The sequence below is a fragment of the Garra rufa genome, chromosome 18 (assembly GCF_049309525.1).
Source record: "Garra rufa chromosome 18, GarRuf1.0, whole genome shotgun sequence".
Classification (NCBI taxonomy): domain Eukaryota; kingdom Metazoa; phylum Chordata; class Actinopteri; order Cypriniformes; family Cyprinidae; genus Garra; species Garra rufa.
Window position 1 is genome coordinate 10,741,422 of NC_133378.1, and position 22,213 is coordinate 10,763,634.

At 36.5% G+C, this 22,213-nt stretch overlaps 1 pseudogene; it reads left to right on the forward strand.

The window, feature by feature from the left end:
* Nucleotides 1-22,213, forward strand: part of LOC141291507 (uncharacterized) — a 54,475-nt pseudogene that overhangs the window by 5,438 nt on the left and 26,824 nt on the right.

The following is a 22,213-nucleotide window of genomic DNA, read 5'->3' on the forward strand; positions in this document are numbered from 1 at the left end:
ATGCAACTGAATGCAGTCGGAATCCGCCCCCAGCACCCCCAAGTCTCCAAATGTTGATTACAACAAGGCAACAGACAGCATTCAACACCCCACCCCACCCCCACTCTGCCATTCATAAACATTTCGCTCTTTATACTGCATGCCGCTTAACTCTGATGCCTCATTAACGGCTACTTTTCAGAAAACTGATTAAAAAAAATACACTTCCCTTTGGTTTCCCAGAACAGACTTAAGCCTAGTTCCAGGCTAAAATGATGTAAATCGGAGCTGTTTAAAGATGAATAAAAAAAAATAAAAAAAAACTTTTACTGATCGTTGGTCGGAGTACCCGCAGTTCGTGACTGGAAGCTGTTAAGAGACAGACTTAATGAACTTCTCCGAAATAGAAGAACTACTTTTCCACTTTAAAAAAGAAAAAGAAAAAGAAAAAAAGGTGAAAAAAAAATTGCATAACTCACTGGAGCACTTTTGATACTTAACAATTGTTGTATTCGTTGTCAGTCATATAGGCTAAGCTTTATTGTTTTCAAAAGTGAGCCTTCTGTTTATTTGTCTAAATTATTTTCTATATTAGGATATAATACTAGGCTATAGTAGCCTATTTATGGACATTAGGCCAAATCTACATGGGTTTCTTCCCTTTCACTTCAGTTAGTTTTTAAGAAAAAAAAAAAAAAAAAAAAACTGCATGGACAGTGCGTCATAATAATGTACGGCATCAAAATGTAAGAACAAATCTAAAGACAATAATAATAATAATAATAATAATAATAATAATAATAAAATTAATTATTAACACTCCTAAAAGTACAGTATAGTGCTCAGATACACTTACGGTAGGTGACCTAACCCTAGTTGATACTTTATTTCAACTTTTCAATTATTTCATTAACTAACAAATAAACAAATGCCTTTCCGATGTGATATAAGTGAAAAGGGAGACGATTTCGAAAATGATTTCACCATAAGGCGGATGCGAACTCGGGTCTCCCGCGTCAAAAACGATAGGTTACTCGTATTATCACTTACGCCACTGAAAATGTTGCAGAACAGCCGTCTTTTGTAATATTTGTAAATATGGAGTATTTGCATTGTGTAAAAAATTAAATAAAAGGCACCAGACTACAGAAAATGGCATATACTAAAGAATTTATTTTTCTGGGGGAGGACCCACCCACATTTATTTTGCTTCCAACGCCCATGCTTGATGATGAATTATAGTCTACAGGATATAACAATAAAGTGCTTTTCCAATCCCGAATCCACAAGGTTTTATTCCGCATCCACCCGCTCCCGCTATAACTATATTATTCGCCCGCTGCCCGCTTAGAATAAATTTCTGAGCACCAAAATCGCAAAAACAAATCAAAATAATAATAGTAATAATACTAATAAATAAATAAATTAATTTTTAACTCTATAAAAACAGTAGTTTATATTTAACCTCTCCATTTCTATTCCTCTCTACTCAAATTAATTGTCAGTGTATCTAAAATTGTGTATCTTAGAAAAAGAAAAAGAGGAACTACCTCTTAAACATGCATATCTTAATTTGATGTTGCTTTAAAACGCTGAAATATATAATGTATTTTATTCTGAAGGTGAAAGTGGTCCAGTTATTTAACTGCCTGCGGCGCCGTCAGGATCACGTTTTTTCCCCCCTTTAATTAAGTGGATACAGCTTACAATACTCGTTCAAGAGTAAGGGATTGCTCAAAACTATGCTATTTTACATATTTCTGTTACTTGTGTACAATCACAATGAAAAAACAGATGTGTATGCTATTTGTAAAAAAAAAAAAAAAAATGTAAACAAGATGCTGGTTCAAGGGCGCGTCACAGAAATTGCCTACAATTCTGCATATAGGCTTGCTACTTATTAATTTTATTTTATTTCGTTTTGTTAAATTATTATTCATTAAGAAATTTATATTTCGCATATGGGCATTTTTATTTATTTTACATACAGCTTTTTTGGGTTTTCTCTGTGCATAAGATCTGCGCGTGATGTTCTGATGTTTATGCTGCTTTTTGCTTGTGTACAATTAACCCCTCAAAACGAATTTAGCTGTTATTAATGTGTCACAGCCACGTTTCAATTTAAATGTAATTTAACACAATCTTGTCGTTAATAATAACTAAACGTGTCGGTTGTCGTTTGGAAAAAAAACAGAAATGAACATTTCTATTTTCAATGCAGTCTAATAAAAGTTCAACAGGAAAAAAATGAAAGAAAATAATAATAAAACTGCTCCTGCTTATGAATAAATTTTTGCTTGATGATGAAGTATCTAAATAGTCTATAGGATATAACAAAGTGCTTTTCCAGTCCCGCTTCCACGAGGTTTTATTCCGCATCCACCCGCTCCGCGCTATATTAACTATATTATTCGCCCGCGGCCCGCTTAGAATAAATTTCTAAGCACCAAAATCGCAAAAATACTGTAGTTTATATTTATCCTTCCCATTTCTATCTGTCTCTTCTCAAATTAATTGTCAGTGTATCTAAAATTGTGTATCTTAGAAAAAGAAAAAGACGAACTACCTCTTAAACATGCATATCTTAATTTGATGTTGCTTTAAAACGATGAAATATATAGCCTAATGTATTTTATTCTGAAGGTGAAAGTTGTCGAGTAATTTAACTGCCCGCGGCGCCGTCAGGATCACTTGATTTTTTTCCCCTTAATAAAGTGGATACAGCTTACAATACTCGTTCAAGAGTACGGCATTGCTTAAAACTATGATATTTTACATATTTCTGTTATTTGTGTACAATCACAATAAAAATAAAAAAAAAACTAAAAAAAAAAAACGCGTAGGCTATTTGTAAAAAAAAAAAAAAATGGAAACAAGATGCTGGTTTAAGGGCGCATCACAGAAATTGCCTAAAATTCTGCATATAGGCTTGCTACTTATTAATTTGTTAAATTATTATTCATTCAGAAAAGAAAAACATATATTTCTTATGTGGGCCTATTTTATTTATTATTATATATAGGTTTATTGGGTTTTTCTCTGTGCATAAGCTCTGCACGTGAGGTTCTGATGTTTATGCTGCTTCTTGCTTGTGTATAATTAATCCCTGAAAATGAATTTAGCGGTTTACGTCAGTTGTCGGTTGGAGAAATAAAATAACCGAAATTAACATTTCTGTTTCCGATGCAGTCTAATAAATGTTCGTCAGGAAAACAAAGAAAGAAAACAAAATAACAATACAACTGCACCTGCTTATGAATAGGCTATCTTTTTGCTATTGGTTTGAACCATAATTTCAGGAAAGAGGAATCATTGAACTATTGTACTGGTATTTGTGACCAACGCCCCCTAGAGCTGGCCATGGTGTTTGGCTACAGAATGTTGTTCCTTGCGCCACCTGGTGGATATTATATGAAGTGCAACAACGTTGTAAAAAAATCTAAAAAAGCCGCTGCGGCAGGACGCGTGCCCACGCGTGCCGAATTGCAGGCTGCCGCGTGAAAATAGACGCATTTTTAATGGCCAGATCTGTAAAATGTAGCATAAAAGCATTTACATTGCAAAATGGCAACAGTATAAATAATGTTATGAGCTTGGTGTTTAAAATATATATTTTTTATATATACCTGTATAAAAATATTAAATGTTGGAAAAAATCTAAGATAAGCTACTTTTAAATATGAATGTAAACCACCAATAGGTGGCAGCAAGTGACTGTCTTAATGAATGAGTCACTGAGTCATGCCTTTAAACGATTCGTTCATACAGCTAATTCGTTCAAGAATGAAGCAAGTGCCTGGCTTTATGAATGGACCACTGAATCACTGATTCAAATGATTCATTCAGAAATGCTGAATCATTCAGTAACGAAACACCGCTGTGCTCTGTTGCTCAGAGATGTGGCTGTTCTGCTGTGATCTTCTGCTGTTGAACTATTTTCGTCGAGCAAAAACAGATAACACTGACAATAATGTACTTAATTGTATATTAACCCATAAATGCATGACTGTTTCACCAATCATTATTACATATTCAGGTCTTTAGCGACCCTGACCTATATATACAGCATGGATGGATCTCTAATTGCTGCAATAGCTACAAGCTCTCTTGATATTTTAAGAACAATTTCAGAAGAATAAAATAAAGCATATTTCGTTACCTTTTGAAACTTACAAGAGTTCAGTTTAAGCAGATGATTTTAGGATTGCCATCATCCTCAAAGCACATCTAGCGGATATTTGCAATCTCAACCATATTCTCAAAGCTATTGTTTTCAGTAACTTTAAAGTCAATATTTTGATGGCTGGCAGCTTATTCACCACATCCACCATCAAATAACAGTGACATTTATATTTTATTGGATATAGTAAAGCCATTCAAACCAGTTACATTTTTGCTGATGATATTCTTTTGTTTTATGTCTGCGATAGTTATGAGTGAAACATGTTATTATTGTCTATTAAACAGTCCCACCTCGAGCACTTAAGCTGAATTGCATGTATTTAGTCATCAGATATTTACATATTTTTGCTCATGAAAAATATACTTACACTATTACACACCTCGGGTCTCTAGCGACCCTACACACTTTGTACACAAACTTATCAGAAAACAGATATTATTTTATATTTGATTATTTTTTCTTGATATATTGTTTATAATGAATAGATTGAGGAATATTAAGAAAGTTGATGTCAAACTTGAAAAAATGAAGTAGAGAGAGGATAGTGAATGATGTCCCGGGTCGCTAAAGACCCGAGTTAACTACTCGTTTGAACTCTTGGATCAATGTCAAATTTACAATCGTGGTTTTCAGGGAAAACTGTGTTTTCTTGGCCGTGCCATGTTGCTTAACTAGGCTATGTGTTATAAATATAAAAACTACATTTTTACCACAGTATTTTTCTTCTGTGTGCATGTTCACTTGTGTTGATTTCTCCATGACAGGCTGTGTGATCCTCAACTAGCGTGACTTTGTTACTGTCAAAACATTATCCATTATTAATTGCCATTTACACCAAATGTAAAAAAGTCAGAATTATTCTCCCCAAAATGTTCTCCTCCCAGACAAGCATTAATGTCGAGCTCTGTTATAAAATTCAACCCACCAAAGTGGCTAGTGGGAGTGAGCGTGTTACCACTACTGACATCCATCAGCATTTGGCGGGTGTTAATGGCAAGCAAACAATGTTTATTCTGGGGGTGTAGACTCAAATTGGACTTCTAATATCTGGTGGTAATTTCTACCTCTTCTATTTCTGCTTGGGTTTTAGAGAATCAAACAAAAACGAAGAAGAAGCAGCAAATCGATGGATGCTTTAGAAAAATGTGGCGGGCTGTGAAGTGTGCAGCAACACAACGGAAAAAGCACAACAAGGTGTCTCCACTTTGTCCACAGCCCGACTCAGATGACCATCAGCCGGGGCCATGTGTTCCTGAACCGATGGCTTTGCAGGATCCAGTTGATCCTCAGCCAGATCCAGCTGATCGTCCAGAAGATCCAAAGCCTGATTCGTCTGACTCTGATCAAGATTCAGATGAAGCTGATTCTTTTTCAGGCCCATCTGCTTTTAAGCTAGAAGCTCCAAAATATCCAGTTGCTTCCAAGCATAGACGAATCAGAGATGGAACCCGTTTCAGAGCAGCCTGTTTGACCGATCCAACTCCTGGTGAGTCTATTTACACTTGTTAACTGTTTAACCTTGTTGAGATGTGGCTGTTCTGCTGTGATCTTCTGCTGTTGAACTATTTTCGTCGAGCAAAAACAGACAACACTGACAATAATGTACTTAAATGTATATTAACCCATAAATGCATGACTGTTTCACCAATCATTATTACATATTCAGGTCTTTAGCGACCCTGACCTATATATACAGCATGGATGGATCTCTAATTGCTGCAATAGCTACAGGCTCTCTTGATATTTTAAGAACAATTTCAGAAGAATAAAATAAAGCATATTTCGTTACCTTTTGAAACTTACAAGAGTTCAGTTTAAGCAGATGACTTTAGGATTGCCATCATCCTCAAAGCACATCTAGCGGATATTTGCAATCTCAACCATATTCTCAAAGCTATTGTTTTCAATAACTTTAAAGTCAATATTTTGATGGCTGGCAGCTTATTCACCACATCCACCATCAAATAACAGTGACATTTATATTTTATTGGATATAGTAAAGCCATTCAAACCAGTTACATTTTTGCTGATGATATTCTTTTGTTTTATGTCTGCGATAGTTATGAGTGAAACATGTTATTATTGTCTATTAAACAGTCCCACCTCGAGCACTTAAGCTGAATTGCATGTATTTAGTCATCAGATATTTACATATTTTTGCTCATGAAAAATATACTTACACTATTACACACCTCGTGTCTCTAGCGACCCTACACACTTTGTACACAAACTTATCAGAGAACAGATATTATTTTATATTTTATTATTTTTTCTTGATATATTGTTTATAATGAATAGATTGAGGAATACTAAGAAAGTTGATGTCAAACTTGAAAAAATGAAGTAGAGAGAGGATAGTGAATGACGCCCCGGGTCGCTAAAGACCCGAGTTAACTACTCGTTTGAACTCTTGGATCAATGTCAAATTTACAATCGTGGTTTTCAGGGAAAACTGTGTTTTCTTGGCCGTGCCATGTTGCTTAACTAGGCTATGGGTTATAAATATAAAAACTACATTTTTACCACAGTATTTTTCTTCTGTGTGCATGTTCACTTGTGTTGATTTCTCCATGACAGGCTGTGTGATCCTCAACTAGCGTGACTTTGTTATTGTCAAAACATTATCCATTATTAATTGCCATTTACACCAAATGTAAAAAAGTCAGAATTATTCTCCCCAAAATGTTCTCCTCCCAGACAAGCATTAAGGTCGAGCTCTGTTATAAAATTCAACCCACCAAAGTGGCTAGTGGGAGTGAGCGTGTTACCACTACTGACATCCATCAGCATTTGGCGGGTGTTAATGTCAAGCGAACAATGTTTATTCTGGGGGTGTAGACTCAAATTGGACTTCTAATATCTGGTGGTAATTTCTACCTCTTCTATTTCTGCTTGGGTTTTAGAGAATCAAACAAAAACGAAGAAGAAGCAGCAAATCGATGGATGCTTTAGAAAAATGTGGCGGGCTGTGAAGTGTGCAGCAACACAACGGAAAAAGCACAACAAGGTGTCTCCACTTTGTCCACAGCCCGACTCAGATGACCATCAGCCGGGGCCATGTGTTCCTGAACCGATGGCTTTGCAGGATCCAGTTGATCCTCAACCAGATCCAGCTGATCGTCCAGAAGATCCAAAGCCTGATTCGTCTGACTCTGATCAAGATTCAGATGAAGCTGATTCTTTTTCAGGCCCATCTGCTTTTAAGCTAGAAGCTCCAAAATATCCAGTTGCTTCCAAGCATAGACGAATCAGAGATGGAACCCGTTTCAGAGCAGCCTGTTTCACCGATCCAACTCCTGGTGAGTCTATTTACACTTGTTAACTTTTTAACCTTGTTCCTCTACTGATTGTGTCTAGTTACCCTAGTAAGTCTTTGTTTATACAAAAGGTCATTGCACACTGAGTCAAAATTTTCGCATGTTAAAAAATAGATACAACATCATGTTTACACACTGCCTCCGAAACTTTTGTCCGCCATAAAAAAATCAGATCAGGTTTGATTCTCTGCGTTTTTGCATCAATAGCAAGCATTTTGATAGGAAAAGATGACTAATGACTAAAAAATTTAAATTTCGGACTCTGATTCCTCATATGGTAATCCAAATGCAAATGATGAATCTAGTACTCCTAACCAAGAAGTATTATTTTCCTATTGACCATATTTAGTCTCCATGAATCTGATTTGAATTGGATGTGTGTATTTATTCAAGCACTGCTATTGGGCTTAATGTAAGACTGTGGAGCTTACATATTAACATGTTCCTTTGGTACATTTTTGCAGCTTCATTTGATGAAATTTACGAAGTGGGAAGGAAACTCGGACAAGGAGGCTTCGGCGCTGTATACGAGGGAATTTCGAAACTACTACGTGAGCAGGTCGCCATTAAAATCGTCCCGAAGAGAGACAAAGACCGGTTTATTACAATTGTAAGTTGTCAAAACTTAATGTATATATTTAAATGCAAAAAATATATTATGAGTTCAAGTTAAATGTGATATTGAATTCTCTTTTCTGTAGCCTGGTTGTTCCAAGCCACTATTTGCAGAAGTGGCTCTGAACCTGCTTCTAAAACGACCTCCATTAAGCCCCTACATAGTGTATATGCTGGAGTGGTTCGAAGAGAAGGATCGGTACATCCTGATCCTGGAGCATCTGCAACCCTGCAAGGACTTGCTCAAATTCATGCTTAACGACATACAGCTACTGGATGAAGCAAAGATACGTAGCCTGATGTACCAAGTGGGTCTTTCACCGTGACATTAAGTTAAACAACTTGCTGATCAACACGGAGACGAACCGAGTCAAACTGATAGACTTTGGCTGCGGTGACCTTGTGAAACCAGGCTACTTGGGTGATTTTACAGGTGAGTTGGCTTTTTGTATTACTGTTGCAGTGAGAACTGTGTTTAGTAATGTTGGGCACTTTTATAAACTGTTTGTTTAACCTAAATGTCTCTTGCTTACAGGAGGAGTCTGCCCACCTGAGTACTACAAGGACTTAAGATACAATGCAGGGCCAACAACTGTCTGGTCTCTGGGTTTTATGTTGTACTCAATGGTGTACAAACGTCAACCCTTCAGGTGTCTAGAAGATCTGTTGCATGTCAGGCTGAGGTTTAGGCACAAAATATCCACAGGTGAGAGAGAACTATTAACTGCCATTAACACTGACAATAATATTGTTTAAATACATGATGCATCAGAAATATTCTTTACGTAATACATGCTACATATTCACTGTTCACGTGTTATATAGACATAAAGAATGTACTGTACATGACTAACCAGTGGTTTTATAAAAACTTGTACAGAATTGCAGGATTTGATATGCCGATGCATGACTCTTGACCCAACCGAGAGAGCCACAATAGAGCAGGCTCTACAGCATGAATGGTTTAAGCAGGGACAAATGTCAGGAGTAGATCAGGATCAGGTACCATAACTTAGGAGGGAAGGCAGATGATGACAGAAATCCCGTCTGAGAAAGTCCAAGCAGTGCTGCCACGGACTTCAAATTATATATATATATATATATATATATATATATATATATATATATATATATATATATATATATAAAAACATGTACAGTGCCTTGCTAAAGTATTCATACCCCCCTTAATTTTTTCACGTTTTATGTTGCTGCCTTATGTTAAACTGTTTAAATTACTCTACAGTTTTTTCCCCACATCAATCCACACTTCATACACCATTGCATAAGTATTCATACCCTTAACTCATTATTTTGCTGAAGCATCTTTACAGCCTCAAATCTTTTTGGTATGATGCAACAAGATTTGCACATCAAGATTTGGCAATTATCTGCCATTCTTTGCCTCACCTCTTAACCTCTCAAGTTGTCTTTCAGCCACTCATGCTGTGTGCTTAGGGTCATTGACTACGTTTACATGGACACCAGTAATCTAATTAATGACCTTATTCAGAATAAGACAATAATATGATTAAGCTGTTTGCATGAGTTGCTTTTAGAATATTCCTTTCATGTTCCCGTTTTACATGTTATAGTACATAGATCGATTAATGACACACATCATTACGTCCACACGCGACGCTATCAGTTCATCTTCGTTATAGACTTTTGGATGTTTGGGTTTAAATTTTACAAAAGCTTGAAGTGGCTCTGGACATATGCAACATTTTTTAGAATGTGTGAGTTAAAATTTGCCGTGGTCGCATTTGTGCGAGTGCATGCTGTGCTGCTCCAAAGCGTCTGATCCATACAGCGAGCGTTTCAGAGCCAGTCAGTTTTTAGGACAAAAAAAAAAAAAACACACGCAAGCACAGTCACCGAAAGCCAGTTTAGTTTTACTTTTTTTGTTTGTTTTCATTTTGAAAACCCTGTTATCTTTGCCGTTTACCCCACATTACGCTTTGGAGGCTTTCTTTTATTCATTTTTTTATTAATTATTTTGATTGCTCAGTGTTTGCGCGCCCTGTAATAAATTGTTTAGTCGGCATAATAACAGCATGTGATGGAGTCCATGCCTCGTCTTATTAGTTTTTGTTAATAAATGCTATATAAGCTAGTTTTAATTTATTTTTGTTATGCTGTTTAATTAAAAATAACAAATCCATCTTTTAAGAATTTATTTTAATCTTAAAATTGATAGGTGTAGCCTTATATATGCAAGCAAAACCAAGATCATGAATTCGATAGTAAAAGTAAAAAGCATCCTAAGACATTCCAATAGCGGAAATCCCGTTCACAAAATTAAAATAAATACTTACAAATAATACTAATGAAAAAGGGGGTTGAATATTAAAAACGTTTCCATAAAACTAAAAATTATGATAACAAACTAGGCTATTTATCAGCAATGAGCATTGATTAAGCCCATGTTGTAGCAAAAAATAAATAAATAAAAATGAAACCAAAGCGCGACCAACTGAGAGCGTTATGCCGCGTTCCAGACAACCCGTTACCCGTGTTTTTCCAAACTTCTACCCGTGAAAGTGCACTGGAACGGCACTCAAACCCGTGAATTCCCACCCGTGAACTCGTACTAGATCGACGACGTACTCCCAGTTCCGAGTTCTGACGTGACATAGCCCGAGAAACAACAATAAAGCCTCTAGGGGTGCGGTGTTTAGTGGCACACGGTGGAAAAATAGAGTTTAGGACAATATAACGTTGCAATCAAATTATTAATACTATAAAAATAATAAATGCTTGGCGTGACTTGCCTGGAACGCTACAAAGTCCTGAGTCGTGGTTTGAAGACGTGATTTACGAGCTCAAAAACCTGCCTGGAACGCAGCATTAGTGTGTATCCTGTCACAAAATGTGGCGAAAAGTCCTACACAAGGGGAATAGTCTGATTAAGGTGTGTACATGTCTTCCATAATGCGACTAAAATAGGAATACTCCACCTGTCTTAATTCGATTTGTGTTTACTCCGATTATGACTTTAGTCGGATTAAATTAATCAAAAATCTCAGTTTACATGGTTGCTTCTTAATCAGAGTATTGTCTTAATCGCGTTAAAATCGGAATATTGTTGTCCATGTAAACGTACTCATTGTCCTGTTGGAAGGCAAACCTTCTGCCCAGACTGAGGTTCTGAGTGCTCTGGACTGGGTTTTCATTAAGGCTATGTCAAAGTTTTGGTGCGTTGAGCTTTTCTTCTACTCTGACGAGACCCTCAGTCTTTACCGCTGAAAAACAGCCCCACAGCATGAGGCTGCTACCACCACACTTCACTGTTGAAATGGTACTCTGAAGGTGATGAGCAGAGCCTGGTTTCCTTCAAACATGAAGCTTGGAATTGAGGTTCATTAGACCAGAGAATCTTGTTCCTCACAGTCTGAGAGTTCTTGAGGAGCTTTTTTTTTTTTGCAAATTCCAAGTGTGTTTTCATGTGTCTTCACTGAGGAGAGGATTGGGTTTGTCCACACCACCATAAAGCCCAGATCAGTGAGTGTTTGTCTATCTGTAAGTTGCACCTATCTCCACATATGATCATGGAGCTCAAGTAGACTGACCATCAGGTTCTTGGTCACCAGTCTAACCAAAGCTCTTCTCCATCGATTGCTCAGTTTGGCCAGGAGGCCAGCTCTAGGAAGAGTCCTGGTTGTTTTAAACTTCTTCCATTAAGGGTAACAGAGACTACATGCTTCTGTGAACCTTTAATGTAGTAATGTTCCCCTGATGTCTGTTTCTGAGCTCTACAGACAGTTTTTGTTTTACCCCAGGGCTTGTTTTTTGCACTGATATGCAATTTCATCAGTTAGACCTTTTATTAAGACATGTATGCTTTTCCAGATCAAACCCATTCAACTGAATTAGCCACAGGTTAACTTCACTCAAAGTGTAGTAACATCTGCAAGCAATTTGAATGCTCCTGAGCTAAATTTCTACTGTCCCAGATAAGTGTATGAATCTGCAAAGATGTTAAAAACCTGTTTTTTTGCTTTGCCATTAGTGTATGAAGTGTAGATTGATGTGGGGAAAAAATCAATAATTTAAAACAGTTTAACATAAGGCAGCAACATAACAAAACAGGAAAAATTGAAGGGGTATAAATACTTTCGCAAAGGCACTGTAGTATACAATATAAACTGAATAAATCTTCTTTGTCCACAGACAATCACAAAATTACATAGAAAAATAAACATTTTGTCCAAGGTGATGTTCTGCAGTAAGTGGGAACACACACATTTAATCCTGTGAACACAGGAACATGCTACTGTCATTCATTTTTCCTGAAAAATCCTGAAAATAAGAAAAGAAAAGAAAAAATAAAATTTATTGCATTAATTTTAAAGTATTCTAAACTATTGCACTCATTTCCCTGTTGAACTCTTGTTTGTTTCACACAAGTCTTTGTCTCCCTTGCTATGACAGACTGTTTAGCGATATTTATGCGAGGGAGAGTATTGTATGTCATGCGCTTTTTTGAGACGTGTTTTCTGCACTGTAAGTGACATTACTGACAGAGATTCTTCCTGCCACAGCGCACATTTTCAGCTTATCGACAATGAAATTATCATCTGCCAGAGTGGCCTGTGAAACTGGGAAATCCACCTGCAATATTTACCCGCATTTGGAGCTTGACAGGTGTTAATTTCCCATTCTAGTTTGAAGGCACAAACACTTGTCCTATTACTCAGTCCTACAACTACAAATACATTTCCATTCATGTATAACGAAAAAAATCTAGAGAGCCAATTAAAGTAGTTATAGGGTGGAGTGACATGTTTTTGGAGTTTGACAGCCCTCATTTTTTATGGATTTGTTGTATAAAAAGTAGAGCATGAAGCTGTATTTTAAGCTACATTGGCACCATTGACTTTCTTTATAAGGTCACCCCCCCCCCCCTCCCTCCTTCACAGAAGAAAAGTCATACAGGTTTGAATCAACATGAAGGTGAGTAAATGACAGAATTTTAATTTTTGAGTGACGTATGGCTTTAAGTCTCTTGTGTTTCCATATTATTAGAGCAGACGGTAATTTCCAGCATTGACCAGACGACCTTTGCACAGCCCTGACTGTCTTCCACAAAAATTGGGTGGTATATTATATATAGCAATTAATATCAATGTGCAGTGTATGGAAGCCCGTTTCTGCCACTGAATGCATTTTTTTTTTTAAGTTATTGCGACTTGTTATCTCACAATTCTGACTTTTTTTCTCAGACTAGTGTAATACAAACTCACAATTACGAATTATAAAGTCAGAATTCCAAGATATAAACCGACAATTCTGACTTAATTTCAATTAAGTTTCAAGATTCAAACGCAATTTCTGTGAACATATCAGTCTTTTTTTCTCCTCAGAACTGGACTTTATAACTCGCAAATTGCGAGTTTATATCTCACAATTCTGACTTTATAACTCACAATTATGCATTTATATCTCACAGTTCTAAGAAATTAAGTCAGAATTGTATAATATAAACTCACAATTGCAAGTTATTAAGTCAGAATTGTGAGTTAAAATGCATTTTCTGTGAACATATCAGTCTTTTTCTCCTCAGAACTGGACTTTGTAACTTGCAAATTGCGAGTTTATATCTCACAATTCTGACTTTATAACTCACAATTGTGCGTTTATATACAAAAAAGTCAGAATTGCAAGTTTATATCTCAGTTCTGAAATTGCCAGACACAAACTCAAAATTACGAGAAAAAAGTCAGAATTGCAAGACAAACTCACAATTCTGAAAAAAGTTAGAATTGCGAGATACAAACTCGCAATTGCGAGAAAAAAAGTCAGAATTGCGAATTTATATCTCACAATTCTGACTTTATTTCTCGCAATTGTTTATATCCAGCAATTCTGACTTTAGAACTTACAATTGTGTGTTTATATATCTCACAATTCTGCAAGGAAAAAAAAGTCACAATTGTGAGATATAAACTTGCAATTTTAAGAAATTAAGTCAGAATTGTGTGATATAAACTCACAATTTCTGTGAACACATCAGTCTTTCACAATTCTAACTTTATTTCTCACAATTGTGAGTTTATATCCCGCAAATCTGACTTTACAACTCACAATTGTGTGCTTATATCTCACAGTTCACAAACTCGGAAGTACAAGAACAAAATTAAGAATTGTGAGTTTATATCCTGCAATTCTGATATTATAACTCACAATTGTGCATTTATATCTCGCATTTCTGTGAAAAAAATTCGGAATTGTAAGATCTTAGCTTGCAATTCTAAGAAATAAAGTCAGAATTGCAGAATATAAACTCACAATTGTGAGAAATAAAGTCAGAATTGTGATATAAACTCACAATTGCGGGTTAAGTCAGAATTGTGAGATATAAACTCGCTAATGCGAGTTACGTCTTTTATCCCCTCAGAACTGGACTTTATAACTCGCAATTGCAAGTTTATATCTCACAGTTCTGAAATTGCCAGACACAAACTCAAAATTACGAGAAAAAAGTCAGAATTGCAAGACAAACTCACAATTCTGAAAAAAGTTAGAATTGCGAGATACAAACTCGCAATTGCGAGAAAAAAAGTCAATTGTGAGTTTATATTCTGCAATTCTGATTATATCTAGCAATTCTGAGGAAAAAATGTCAGAATTGTGAGATATAAACTTACAATTCTAGAAAATTAAGTCAGAATTGTGTGATAATTGTGTGAAAATAGTTTTTTTATTGAAATCTCTTAACCACATTGTTTTTTTTTCTGCAGCTGTATTCTCCACCTTTTGCAAACCCCATTTTTATTTTCCTGTCTTCTCATGAAGGTTCTTCTGCTCGTCAAGAGTGACAGATGCATCTGCCTCATGGGCTGCGGTCAGTTTCCCTACTTTATGTGTCATGCAGTAGGTCTTCTTTGCTGTCTTCATCTGCACTTAGCTGAAAAGAACGCACATTACACCTCTCTTTATCAATTTGCACTGGCTACCAATAGCTGCTTGCCTAAAATTCAAGGCATTAATGTTTGCCTACAAAACCACCACTGGCTCTGCACCCCTTTATCTAAATTCATTACTTCAGACTTATGTGCCCTCTACAAAATGTACCTTTCTGGTGGAATGACCTACCCAACTCAATCCGAACAGCCGATTCCTTATCCATCTTCAGGAACCGGCCAAAAACACATCTCTACCATCTTTATTTGACCCACTAACTCTAGCACCCTCTATTCTAATTCTGTTCTTATTAAAAATTAAAAAAAAACTTGCCCTTTTAGACTTGTACTCTATTCATTTACTTACTGCTTGTTTTATTAAAAAAAAACTTCTCCTTATTTATTATACAATTAACAAAAAAGTAAAAAAAGAAAGCCTCTAACACTAGCTAGCTTTTTCTTTTTTATTCTATTTTCTTTTTATTTATTATATAATTTAAAAAACTCGCTATATGTACTGTGTTAGGCTAAATGACACTTTAACATAGCACTTGCATGTTATTGTTCTTTTGTTTATTTTGATTACTTCCATTGTCCTCTTTTGTAAGTTGCTTTGGATAAAAGGATCTGCTAAATGTCTAAATGTAAATGTAAGAAGAAAACAGGAGGATATTACCAGTTTTTATGGATTTGATGACCATGACAGGAAATTAAGATTTAATGTTCTTTTTAATTACATTTTTATTTTTATGTTGAATTGAATTACCCATTATGCAAATTGATGTAAAACGTAGTTAGCGAAACATTACAACTGAATTAACGAAACTTAAATCTCCTAAAACGGAGACTAATATTTTACATATAAATACACTGATGTGCACACAATATATATTATACTTTATTTCTCTTAGAAAGCTAATCTGACTGCAGGTGGTGAAATCACCAAGAGTTTGAATATACAGAATCTCACAAAAGTGAGCACACCCCTCACATTTCAGCAACCATTTTAATATATCTTCTCAAGTGACAATACTATAGAAATGAAACTTGGATATATTTTAGAGTAATCAATGTGCAGCTTGTATAACAGTATAGATTTACTGTCCTCTGAAAATAACTCAACATACAGCCATTATTGTCAAAATAGATGGCAACAAAAGTGGGTACACCCTAAGTGAACTTGTCCAAAGTGTCAATATATTGTGTTAGCACCATTGTTATCTGGCACTGCCTTAATCATCCTGGCCATGGAATTGACCAGATCTGCACAGATTGTTGCTGGGATCCTCTTACACTCCTCACAGAGCTGCTGGACGTTAGACACATGGTGCTTCTCCAGGATGCCCCACAGGTGCTTAATAGGGTTTATAGGTCTCGAGACATACTTGGCCCCCATCACCTTCACCTTCAGCTTCCTCAGTAAGGCAGTTGTCATCTTAGTGGTGTGTTTGGGGTCAAACTGCCGTTCGGCCTAGTTTCTGGAGGTAAAGTATCATGTTCTGCTTCAGAATGTACAGTACATAATGGAATCCATGTTTCCCTCAATGAACTGCAGCTCCCCAGTACCAGCAGCACTCATGCAGCCCCAGACCATGATGCTACCACCAGCATGCTGGACTGTAGGCAAGACACATGCTGGACACCATCTGAGCCAGACAAGTTTATCTCGTCTCATCAGACCACAGGACATGGTTCCAGTAATTCATGCTCTTGGACAGGTTGTCGTCAGCAAACTGTTTGCGGTCTTTCTTGTGAGCCAGCTTCAGATGAGGTTTCCTTCTGGGATGACGCCTATGCAAACCAACTTGTTGCAGTGTGCGGCGTATGGTCTGAGCACTGACAAGCTGACCTTCTACTTCTGCAACCTTTAAAGTAATGCTGACAGCATTAAGTTCGTTGATTGACCCTTGCAAGGCCTGTTCCACTGTAACTCTGTTTCAGGGTGTTACTGAACCTCTAATAGCCTTGGCCATCTTTGTGGAGAGCAACAATTGTAATTTTTCAAATCCTCAGAGAGTTCAATTCCATGCATCATCTTGCATGTAGTGACAGTATAAATGCTTGAAAATAAAGCTTAACGTCTTTATAGTGCTGTGTTATTTCTGTGAATAAGTTGTGAAGTCTGTATTTTATTTTCTGATGTCTTTTTATTAACCAGCATTCAGTTAAGTCTCTTAGAAATCTTGGAAACAGTGATCATTGAAAAAGTTACAGAACAGTGCAAATTATGTGGCTTTTTACTAGAATGGCAGAAATGGTTTGCTATTGTTTCAGTTGAATATGTGTGGGTATAGTAATTGCAAACCCAGTTCTCTATTATAGAGCAGAGGGTGTTAGTAAATAAATCAGTGTTTTTGAGTAAATCTGTTGGGTGAATAATTCAGTGACTTACTCATATAGACAATCACTGTGTGAAATACTGGCTTAATGATGCAATACATAAATTGTGTGGATTTGTACATAACTTACATAGTTTGTCAAAATAAAATCAGCTACAATGTAAATCACTTTAGTAGAAAATTTTACTTTTTAAAAATGTTTCTTTGTCAGTAAATGCAAGCAATCGTCCACTAAATGTTATAACCAAGAATACAAACCTGTGTATTATTACAAATTAAGTGAAAGAAAAATAAGAATCCCCATCAAACCGCTGTATAGAGTAACAGAGTGAGGGATATTATGTGATTATATATGTTTTTAAAAAAAATGCATTTGTTTCGAATTCACATTTTAACAAATGGGAAGACCCAGAACATGTGTACAACGCCAAAAATACACGCTTATTCATTGGGGGCATTTATGGCATCAAGAAGAACATAATGTAAGCATTCAAATTAAACAGCTTGGTTGAATGAGGATGTACGAAACAAACCATTTGCTAAAATATTAAAGTAAATAACTAGCAAGTAGCAACACCACTTGCAACACCAAACATACGCCGTTGTTTTTCTTTATCATTGACATTTGTTTAGCTATTTGATCGATTTTGTTATTATACAACATTTCTAAACTTAAGGAGCAATTAAACCATGCAGTCTTTAATATAAACATCTAATAGTGCGTTTTAATAAACAAGTTAAAGTCCCCCTGAAATCAAAATTAAAGTTTTTTGGCTTTTAGTACGAATATATTAGCCTTAAGTTAATCTATAAGCTAGTGTGCTTCAAAACAACGACAAAATTCACGTTTACAAGATATGGACATTCAAAACTTATAGTCTTGTCACTTCCGCCAATATGAATCAACAGGCTCGTTTGAGATGCGCCTTGCCTCGCCTGAAATAAAGGCGAGAGTAGGCGGCTGCAGTGAGGGGAGGATCGAAATAAGCACAGTCAAGACGGACAGTTCTGAGCTCTGGAAGCAGAACAGATACCAACGAGATCGGCGGATATTGCGTTATTCACACTCACGTGCTGTGTTGCTGATAAACATGATATAATTTTTGTTGCTTTTATATGAAATTAAATACGATGAACAAGACACTCAAAATGCTTGCTAAGGCGTATTTATCATCCATTTTTTACTTTAATACAAACATGTATTTTACTTTTTTATAGTAATATGATAGCAATCACATATCTCACACAGAGATCGCACTGTCATAGTGTTTGGGAATGTTCATGCATAATTTAAACACATAACCACATGATATTAGATTAAAAAATAAAACAATTTAGAAGAGAACGCAACATCACAGTTGTTTGAACCAATGAGCATTAAGCTGTGTCGTCAGTCAGTCGTTTCCCATTGTGCTTTTGGTCAGCGCAGTCGGTGGAGAGCTACTGCGCCCGACTGCTCAATCCGACACAGCCGCCTCGCCATCGCGAGAGTTTTTTGGCACACGTCAGCACGATGTCAGAGCAAGTCGGATGTAGTCTCAGCCTCAGACGTCACGCCCACGGAACGTTGGCTAAACGTCTGATGCATATGGTACACTTAACTGGAAACACTTCAGGAATGTCGAAGTCGTTATCTGATTCGTTGAATTTGACCGGATTTACAGGAGACGCGATTGTCGCGTTTATATTCGGTCCGCCGGGAAACAAAGCGCAGACTGATTAACTCAAAGTTTTGCTAAAAGGTGCTTATGCAGACGCCATTGTTGTTATACACATTTGCGACGTTCGCAAACAAATTACTGACTTACTGCTTGTTCTCCCTCTTCTTCGTTATCTTTCAATGCTGGTTATTTCAATGACTGACTTGTTGCACGCCAGATTGTTGTTGTGGGGGCATTTCCACGCATCGAACGTGACGCTGAACGAAACGAACTGTGATTGGTTGTGTGACATGTCGATCAAAGGGTCTTATGGGCGGGCCTTGGCCAACTAAAGCAGCCATGAATTCCAGACCTTCAAACGGAAACCGTAAAAGGCAAATCAAATGCTCAAAGTATAAATCAAATGCTCAAATGGACATCGCAAATGATAAATCAAATGCTCAAATAATAAATAAAATACTCAAACAAAAACCGCAAAAGACAAATCAAATGCTCAAATTATAAATCAAATTCTCAAATGATAAATAAAATACTCAAACAGAAACCGCAAAAGGCCAATCAAATGCTCCGATTATAAATCAAATGCTCAAATCGACATTGCAAATGATAAATCAAATGCTCAAATTATAAATTAAATGCTCAAATGAAAACAGCAAAAGGCAAAACAAATGCTTAAATGATCAATCAAATGCCAAAACCGAGACCGCAAATGGCAAATCAAATGATCAAATGGACATCGCAAATGATAAATCAAATACAAATGAGGAGTGTCAATCAAGCATAGTGAGGGCGGAGCTTTAAGACGCGACAAGCAAGATCACGAGTAAAATCTTTGCTTGACAGGAGCGAGCTGCCATCAAAACCTGCCACAAAGATGAGTGTGAACGAACATACAATGGGACCCGGGTATCTTTCTATTGTTTTGGCACCTTCTACAATATATAATTCCTTCATTTTTACCCCAAATGCAGCGAGTCCTGCTACAGCGTGAACCACAACGGTATGCACGATAGGTCAATATTTAACATTAACCAAACGCTTTTTACCTGCCTCAAGATCTCTCAGTTTACACTCCATTCATGCACTTGAGCAAACAAATTCTACACTTATTTACCTGTTCTACATTCTTTTACTTTGTTTTTACCCTATTTTATTCCCTTCTTTTAATCCATAATGGAGTGCACATCCTGTTAGGGCACTGTTTACAGCCATCGGACGATCCGATTGATGGACGTGATTTTAAATATTAAATAAATGCACCAAATCTTTTAAATGTGAACTAAACCAACAGAAAAAAAGGAGAAGTCTGGAGATGGACGTCTTGGGTAAGGATGGTGGATAATACTAAATTTAGCATATTGTGTGTTTATTTGGGGTGTGACTCATGAGACGAGACATGATACTGGGTTCACGAGAAAAAGATCAGATTTTTAAACTTTTTTAAAGAAACGCTCAATGATGAAATATATAAGGAGACAATAGGGAAAAATTTTATTCAACTGAAAAACACTAAAAAAAAACGTAGGTGCATTTTGATATGAACTTGTACTTTATGAAGTTAAACTTCTATTTTAATGAATTATATGCAGTAATAAACATGTAAACCAAAGTTGCATGATTCTGGATAAATTGAAAAACTATTTTCTTTTATAAATTGGAGATACTTTTTTAAAACGTGCAGTTGTCGCCACCTCCTGGCGGAAGAGGATAAGCCTTACAATACATACATGTTAAGATATGTGTTTTATTCCAGTACTTATGTTATTTAAATGTCTATAACAAAGTAATAATGATTATTATTTGGTTTAGTTTGTGTTGCTCTTTCTGAATCAGCAGCAGCAAGAATGCAGATTTGAATGTCTTTAATACCTTAACATCGTAAGCGTCAGTGGAGTGTGTGAAACAGTTGTAATAGACACCGCTGAATCGTTGTCATTCAGGAATAAGATCGCGTGCCATGAGATCTCGTCACATCCCTAGTATTTATGTTAAAGAAAATTTCCATCTTTCATGATAGCATCCCACAGAACACCCATTATGAAGCCCCACATTCATATTTTTAAATCAGTTGGACAGATAACCTCAAACTGGTGAACAGATTCAAAAACCTCCAAACAAATCTGTTATCAAACATGTGGTACTTCATTCATGTTTCATTTGACACAGTATTTGTCAGTAACACAGTTGACAAAATAATGAATCAAATGTTATTTTTCATTAAAGGTTGTATCAGCGATTTCTAGCCTAAAACATAAAGTGTCAATTTCAGCTGACCTTTCTTCACGATCCGCTCGCTGCCTGCCCCATAAATTGTCTGTGAAAAAACCGCGTCTCTCTGGTCAGCCTAGGGTCCGAGATATGCCAAAAAAACAATCGGCACTACCAACCTTTCCACAGATAAACAAACAGTGTTCCAACCAATCAGCGTCAGGGGTTTGGTGTTGTGGACTTTCCTACTGGTGCAGGGATGTGAGGGAGGCGGAGCTAAAGTCCACAACACCAAATCCCTGACGCTGATTGGTTGGAACACTGTTTGTTTATCTGTGGAAAGGTTGGTAGTGCCGATTGTTTTTTTGGCATATCTCGGACCCTAGGCTGACCAGAGAGACGCGGTTTTTTCACAGACAATTTATGGGGCAGGCAGCGAGCGGATCGTGAAGAAAGCTCAGCTGAATTTGACACTTTATGTTTCAGGCTAGAAATCGCTGATACAACCTTTAATGTTAATGTTAATTTTCATTAGAGCTTAAGCTTGCCAAATAATTAATGTAGCACATTAAGGGATATATTATTCAACCTCCTAGTTTATTAATTTAAAAAGTACTGATACTGATTTCATGATTTTTTGGCTGATATGAAATGTACCCCTAAATAGAACACCGGCGCCGGCGCTTATTGCCACGGGACGCGCTCTGTATTAACTCTATTACATAAAGGGAATAAAATATAAGGTACGGTACAGGTAAATAAGTGTAGAAATTGCACTGTCTGTTTGCTCACGTGCATGAATCGGAGTGTAAACAGTGAGATCTTGAGGCAGGCTAAAGCGTTTGGTTAATGTTGAATATTGACTTATCGTGCTTACCGTTGTGGTTCACGCTGTAGCAGGACTCGCTGCATTTAGGGAAAAAAAATAAGTAATTATATATTGTACAAGGTGCCAATTTAATAGAAAAAGACCCAGGTGGTACTGTATGTTCGTTTACACTCATCT